Source organism: Gekko japonicus, unplaced genomic scaffold (genome assembly GCF_001447785.1).
Source record: "Gekko japonicus isolate JY-2015 unplaced genomic scaffold, Gekko_japonicus_V1.1 scaffold6333, whole genome shotgun sequence".
Lineage (NCBI taxonomy): Eukaryota > Metazoa > Chordata > Lepidosauria > Squamata > Gekkonidae > Gekko > Gekko japonicus.
Window position 1 is genome coordinate 24,089 of NW_015160416.1, and position 7,586 is coordinate 31,674.

The 7,586-nt window shown below is 50.3% G+C and overlaps 1 pseudogene; it reads right to left on the reverse strand.

Annotated features, from left to right (window-relative positions):
* Nucleotides 1-5,104, reverse strand: part of LOC107116083 — a 16,953-nt pseudogene extending 11,849 nt beyond the window's left edge.
* Nucleotides 5,105-7,586: the final 2,482 nt, after the last annotated feature.

The window sequence follows — 7,586 nt, forward strand, 5'->3', positions numbered from 1 at the left end:
GGGGATTAGGAGGGTGCTGACCAGTGTTCCCTCCAAGCTGAGTTAGTGTGAGCTAGCTCACAGTTCTTTAGCCTCCGGCTCACACATTTTTGCCCAGGAAGGAGGGCTCCAGAGCAAACTAATTTATGCAGTAGCCAAATCACTCACTCACAACTTTAATGCCAGCAGCTCACAAAGTAGAATTTTTGCACACAAAACTCCACAACTTAGAGGGAACATTGGTGCTGACAGCCTCTGGGAAATTCCATCAAGGAGGACCTTGTTGATTGGAGCATTATGACCACCTGACCCAAGAGAGGCAGGAAGTATAATATGGGTATAGACCAGAGGGTAAATTGATGCACAGGTCTTTCACATCGCCTCCTACCCGGCCCTTTTCACTGGAGATGCTGCCAGGGATTGAACTTGGAACCTTCCGCATGCCAAGCAGGTGCTCTGCCAGTGGGCCACAGCCCCTCCCCAAATAGCAGGACAGGCCTCAGAACGGTGTATTGCTATTCAGTGTTTTGATTCATGTCCCATCATGATGGCAGCAATTTGCACCTTTGACACCCATGAAACATCCTTACCCAGAAAGGCCACATTCCTGTAGTTCTCCCGCATGACTTCCCTGTACAGAGCTCTTTGTCCCGGATCCAGCAGGGCCCATTCTGCCACGGTGAAACAGACAGACACCTCTTCAAAGGAAAAGGGACACTGAAAGAAAATGAAGATTATCTCATCAGAGATCAGGACAGGCAGAGATGGCACACCGGAAGGGAGCAGTCTGGGAAGGTACAAGATGTATGTATTGGGATGGGTCAAGGGAACGATGTTCAGAGGAACTCTTGCCCAGACACCTTGTAGAAAGTGCAGGAACAACCCCTCCCCCGAGAAAGGAGGAGGGACCCAGGCTGTCCCCCCCCCCCCCGGCTCATCTCCCCTACCTGGACTGGAGGGGCAGCAGCCGTTTCCACACCTCTGAGAAGACAACGGCTCAACAGCATCTCTTCACTGCCTGTTCCTGAGACAAAGAAGGAAGGAAGGGAGTTTACTTGCTTGTTCTCTGATTTACACCCCCCCTTCCCAGAGTTTTGCCCTGTGTACACTCAAGAAATCTGTTCCACTTTTTACTAAATTCTGGGAGAGGCGGAAGAGGCAAGTGATGCTCTGTCATCTTGGTGCTTGGGGGGGGTCAACAGTGGGAGGGCTTCTGGTGTCCTGGCCCCACTGCTGGACCTCCTGATGGCCCCTGGTATTTCTGGCCACTGTGTGACACAGAGTGTTGGACTGGATGTAAGAACATAAGAACATAAGAGACGCCAATGTTGGATCAGGCCAAAGGCCCATCCAGTCCAACACTCTGTGTCACACAGTGGCCAGAAATACCAGTGCCATCAGGAGGTCCAGCAGTGGGGCCAGGACATTAGAAGCCCTCCCACTGTTGACCCCCCCCCCCCAAGCACCAAGATGACAGAGCATCACTTGCCCCAGAGCCCCTAGCTATACCTTGTGGCTAATAGCCACTGATGGACCTCTGCTCCATATGCTTATCTAATTCCCTTTTGAAGCCGTCCATGCTTGTAGCTCCCACCACTTCCTGTGGCAGTGAATTCCATGTGTTAATCACTCTTTGGGTGAAGAAGTACTTCCTTTTATCCGTTCTAACCCGACCGCTCTGCAGTTTCATGGAGTGCCCACGAGTTCTTGTATTGTGAGAAAGGGAGAAAAGTACCTCTTTCTTTACCTGCTCTTTCCCATGCATAATCTTATAAACCTCGATCATGTCACCCCTCAGTCGTCTTTTCTCCAAGCTAAAGAGCCCTAAGCGCTTTAACCTTTCCTCATAGGCAAACTGCAAGAGGCCTCCCTGTCACTGCGGAAGAATGCTTGCTTTGACCTTTGGCCTGAAACACTGCTTGATAATGAAACGTACTACTTCAGGTGTTTGGGAGGGGGGGGATTAATGGTGCACGGTAGGTTTTGGTGGGCTGAATGGGCAGAATGATTGGATGGGTCTTAGCTTGAAACATCTTTATCTCTCAATAAACAAATCACTTCTCTGAGATTTCTGTCTGGACAGGGGAAAGGGACAGAAGGGTGTGCAAATGACATCCCACAATCACGTCATACCCCAAACCCACACATGACTGGAGCCCATCTGGAACCTCGAGGGCAATATCAATGAGTTTTCAGAGCCTCTCTCTGTGTCAGCAAGCTGCCAAGTGATTTCTCTGTTTCCCTTTCCATGCGCATTCCTTCCCTTGCGCTTAATTGCCTCGCTGCCGCAACGCGTATCTTTCAAGGCCGCCGGAGGAGTTGCTGGAGAAGTTGCTTTGGCTTTCCCTGGGATGAGTCGTGGGAAGCTTTACCCGTTATGTTTATTGTAGCCGTTCGTTCTCATGCCTAATGCCCACGCGTGGGAACCCCAGTAATTGGGTCTTGCTGATTTGAATGTACTATAACCTGTCAAGCACCTAAATTACCCGCCATTTCTAACAGTGTTCCTGTCTACGCATCTATAGCTTCAATAAAAGTAAAACCTTCTAAGAAGTGTGTGCTTCGTTGTTGCTGTGGGTCCTGACACTCTGCATGCTAACGTCACAGCCGGGTTTTCAGGCAGATGGCATCACATCTTCCCGAAGCCCCTTCCCAAAGCTCCTTGGGGCGCCAGTCCACAGACTGCCACATCCATCCCACCATCTGGCTTGTCACAGCGGCCCACCACATGCCCCTATAAATACGGGCACAGAAACCAATTTTTTAATTATTATTAGCCCGTAGGAACTGGTTTTCAGAGCTCTACTGCCCCAGAAGGTGGAGAAAGGTGAGATGTGGATATTGTAAATGACGGGAGGAACGGCCTTCCGTGAATTTGTCTAATCCCCTTTTGAGAAGCATCAGAGTTAGTGGATATTGAGTGCTGCAAATTAACTCTGCCTTGTGTGAAGAAGCGTCTAATTCTTTTCCTGACCTGAGCTCTCTACCCATCCAACTCACGGGGGAGCCCCAAACACATCCAGGCACGATGAGTCCTTACCATAGGAGAGGGCATCTGGGGCACGCTCCATGGCCTGCGCCCCCTGCCCTGGCTCCAAGGAAGCTCCTTCCGCCTCAGGAAACGTAGCTTCTTTCTTCACGGATGGTGCCCATGTCTGAAAGAGCAGGGAGGGAGAGGGGTAAGAGGTGGAATGGGAAAGAGACACGGGAATGGATCCCCTGTAAGCATTCATACCCCTCCTCAGGCAGGAGCAGTTGGCAGCTAGAGAGAGAGAAGCCGAAGGGCCCTTAATATTAATATTACCTCAGAATCACACGCACCATGCTGTCTGACCCTAAAACGACAGAAAATAGATGCTAACCAGAAAGACAAAAAATGTAATGGAAAGATGTCTTGCCAGCTCACGAACTTCCCTCCACCCTAAAGTAATGCATAATCTCTCCTTATATATAATTGAATAGTGGGTGCCAAAGTTCTAATTCTAAAATGCACTCCCTTAGTGTATGGCTGATGGCACTGCTCCTCAGCATATATCGCCACCAATCAGAAGGCAAAGCCCGGGTCCCGCTACCACCACAACTGCTGCGACAACCTGGTCTTTTGCATATGGAAGCTGATTGGACTTCACTCCATTCCACACCTCAAACTACCCCCCCCCCCGCAAGTCAGTTGGAATGTCAGTTGCATGTGGAACCTGCTGTATTCTGGTGGTGTGCAGGTCCCAGGTTCGTGTTTTAAAAGCAGACTGACACTGTTTGCCCAAAGCCAAAGCACTCTCCCAGAGCCTCTTTCTAGATCCCGTTGTATTTATTTCCGCAACGGGCATTATTTCTAGTTAACAATAACAGGTTTCTCGGGAAATCACCTCCTCTCCTCGAATCAACCTCTCTCACCCACAATCTTGCTTCCTCCCCATTTGCCCTTGCTAGCATATCCATTACATCTGGAATTCTCTCCCATCCTGCAAATCAGGCGTCAGGAATGAATATTCATGACCACAACTTGTTCCTGGGAGAGCCATTCAGCTCTGCCCAAGCCTCCGATTTCCCTCCAGGAGAACCATCAAGCGTCTGTTCAACATTCCGGTAAGCACATCAAGCTATCTGAAGCACCCACCTCCATTGCATGCGTGTGTGTGTGTGTTCTCGGCTCCTATATCACACCCCCACTTGCGTGTGGGGTCACCTCTCTCCTGGGGAACGTGGGCAATTCCAAAAGCCTTCTTCGTGGACCACGCTTCTTCAAGACTGGGGAAAAATGGGCTCTCCCAAAACCTATTCCCCACTCATTCCTATTATTCTTATTTAGCTTTACACGTATTTGTTTTTCAATGAAACCTGACTGCCCGAACATCTGCCTGGTTAATTTGACAGATTTTCTAAGGGTGCCCGTATGCAAAGGTGGAGACTCCAGTTGCTCCGTCTCTCTCGCACGATTTCTAATAAGGCTGATTCACCCAATTAAATAAGAGACAGCTATCCGGGTCACAGCGGCCCACCAGACTCTGCACCCTTCCATCAGCAGACCTGGTGAGTTCTCTAGAGGGATCAGGAATTCTCCAGTAGAAGAAACTGCTTAAGGAAGCTGTTAAATCTCCCACGTGGGTGATGAACACTTGGGCAATTATCTGGCAGGGACACTTCAGGATAAGGCCAGATATCCTTGCTTGGATTGGACATACCTGGAGGGAACCCCCCTCACCTGTCCTCCCTGCCTCTTCTCCTCGGCCTGACTCAGGAGGAAGCCTTCGGCCAGGGCCACCGCCTGGGAACTGGTCTCCGGCCCGCATCCTCTGACCCAGCCCTGCATTTCCTGGGGCAGGAGAGTCAGGAACTGCTCCAGGATCACCAGGTCCAGGATCTGCTTCTTGGTGCGCCTCTCCGGCTCCAGCCAGAGGTTGCAAAGTCCATGGAGCTGGCTGCAAACCTCTCGGGGCCCGTCGGCCTCGTGGTAGCGGAACTGCCGGAAGCGTCGGCAATGTACGTCTGACACCGCAGTGAGCTGTTGATGGGTATCTGGCCCTGGGCTCTCCCAGAATTCAACGCCACTGCCAGCTGGGGTGGGACGGGGGGCTTTCCTCATTGTCTTGCCACTGCCACGTTCTTCTGGGTCCTGTTCTTCCATCTCTTTCTCTTGGGTCACCTCCGACTGTGTAAAGATGCCTTCAGTCACTTGGCAATGAAGAGCGGCTTCTCTCTGGGAGAGAAGGAGAGACACAGAGAGTCATATGGGAAATAAAAAATAATGGAGATACTCAGTTTAAATACTGCTCTGCCACCTTTTTGATTTTAAGCGCCAGCAGCCTGGTTCCTTCTCGGGACAAGTGGAGACCGTCTCGCCTGTACAGCTCCCTCTTGTTCCAAAAAGCATCCCAGTGCCTAACAAACTTGAACCCTTCCCCCCTACACCATCGTCTCATCCACGCATTGAGACTCCTGATCTGTGCCTGTCTCTCTGGCCCTGCACGTGGAACAGGTAGCACTTCCGAGAAGGCTACCTTGGAGGTCCTGGCCTTGAGTTTCCTGCCCAGCAGCCTAAATTTCTCCTCCAGGACCTCACAACTGTTTTCCCACATTGCTGGTGCCGACATGCACCACGACCACTGGCTCCTCCCCAGCACTATCGACCAGCCTATCTAGAACAGGCGTAATGCCTGCTACTTTTACACCAGGCGGGCAAGTCACCACCATATGGTCAGTACGCGGGTTCGCCACCCAGCTGTCTACCTGCCTAAGGATCAAGTCACCAACTACCAAGAGCCCCCCTCCCTCCCTCGGGATGGTTCCTTGGTGCGAAAGGATACCCGCTCACCAGCTGGGGAAGAGGTCCCTTCTGAGGGCACATTCCCCTTATCTGCAGCACAGTGCCGTTTCCCCTCGACCCTCATGCTCCCTGACAGCTATGCCGCCATAAGGATTGGGGGTGGGCTGCTCTTTTGCCCTGTGTACACAGTACCGCTGCATTCCTTCTTTGCTTCTGTAACGCTTGCTTATCTATGGCCTTGCAGGTGGTGTGTAGTGTCTGGGATTCAGGGAACCATGGGAGTGCCTTCGGTTCCCAGCTTCGGCTAACGGCCTGGGACTCCTTCTCCCGCACATGGGAATGTGGCTACTTGGCCTGGGGAAGAGTATGTGTGCATACGAATACCCTATATCCCATTATGCTTGTAGGGGCAATGCCATTCTTAACAGTGACTTTGTTAATGCATCTATAGCTCTGAAATAAACGTGTACTCAGTTGTTGGCTGTGGATCAAGAGTGGGACATATCTAACAAGTCCCCGAGAGACTTTTTTGTGCGCCTAACTGACTGTCTCTGCTTCTCCAGGTCTGCCACCTTGGCCTCAAGGGAGCAAACTCATTCCCCGAGAACCAGGAGCTCCTTGCACCGGGCACACACCCAAGACTTCTCTCCAGTGAAGTTAGATGTCCATAGCGATTTGCTCTGACGCCACGCCCCCAGACGTACTCCGGCATTCTGGCTTCATGATTGCTTTTAAAATAATACCTAAATATAATCCCACTTTTAAAAGCCTTTGTATTTATGTGGTTCTCCTTGTCGAAAGTCTGCTTACCATACTGGAAACACAAGGAGACTGGGGCCCTGCCTTTCCGGCTCTACCTGGGCTTCTTACAGAGCTCCTAGTCAAAGAGTCCCTAGGCCAAGAGTCCTTTGGCTCTCACCCTTTGGCTCGTGCCTCTGGCAAGGTGTTGCCTTAAATATAGAAGATTCCCCCAGCAGAGGGTGCGGCCAGCAGCTACTCAAATTCACCCAGGCACTCAGTTATAGTCAAACAATGACCCTTTTACACCCTATCTCAAGCAGCCAGAACTCTGCAAGAACTCACCCCCACACTCCCCCACACAGTATCCTCTCAGCTAAATGACCTCAGCTGAAAGTAAATAAAAAACACTAACCCCTCTAGTAGGTCTATCTCCTCCTCCTTCTCAGAGCTCAGCTGGGTTGTAGTAGACAACTAGTAGACAACGCAATGAAAATGGCAAGACAGTGTGCGACTGCAATAAAAAAGGCCAATGCTATGCTGGGAATCATTAGAAAGGGAATTGAAAACAGATCAGCCAGTATCATAATGCCCTTGTATAAATCAATGGTGTGACCTCATTTGGAATACTGTGTACAGTTCTGTTCACCACAGCTTAAAAAGGATATTATAGCTTTGGGAAAAGTGCAGAAAGGGGCAACTAGAACGATAAAAGGGTTGGAACACTTTCCCCATGAAGAAAGGTTAAAGCGCTTGGGGCTCTTTAGCTTGGAGAAACCGCAGCTGAGGGGTGACATGATTGAGGTTTTATAAGATTATGCGTGGGATAGAGCAGACAGAGAAAGACGTAATTTTATCCCTTTCTCACAATACAAGAACTCATGGGCACTCCATGAAATTGCTGAGCGGTTGGGTTAGAAGAGATAAAAGGAAGTCCTTTTTCACCCAAAGAGTCCAGAAGAGGGCAACCAGGATGGTGATAGGTTGGAATCCAAGTTTTACGAGGAAAGGCTGAAAAAGTTGGGTATGTTTAGCCTGGGAAGGAGAAAGCTTAGAGGGGACATGATTTCTTCAAATATCTGAAGTGCTGTCATTGTAGAAGATG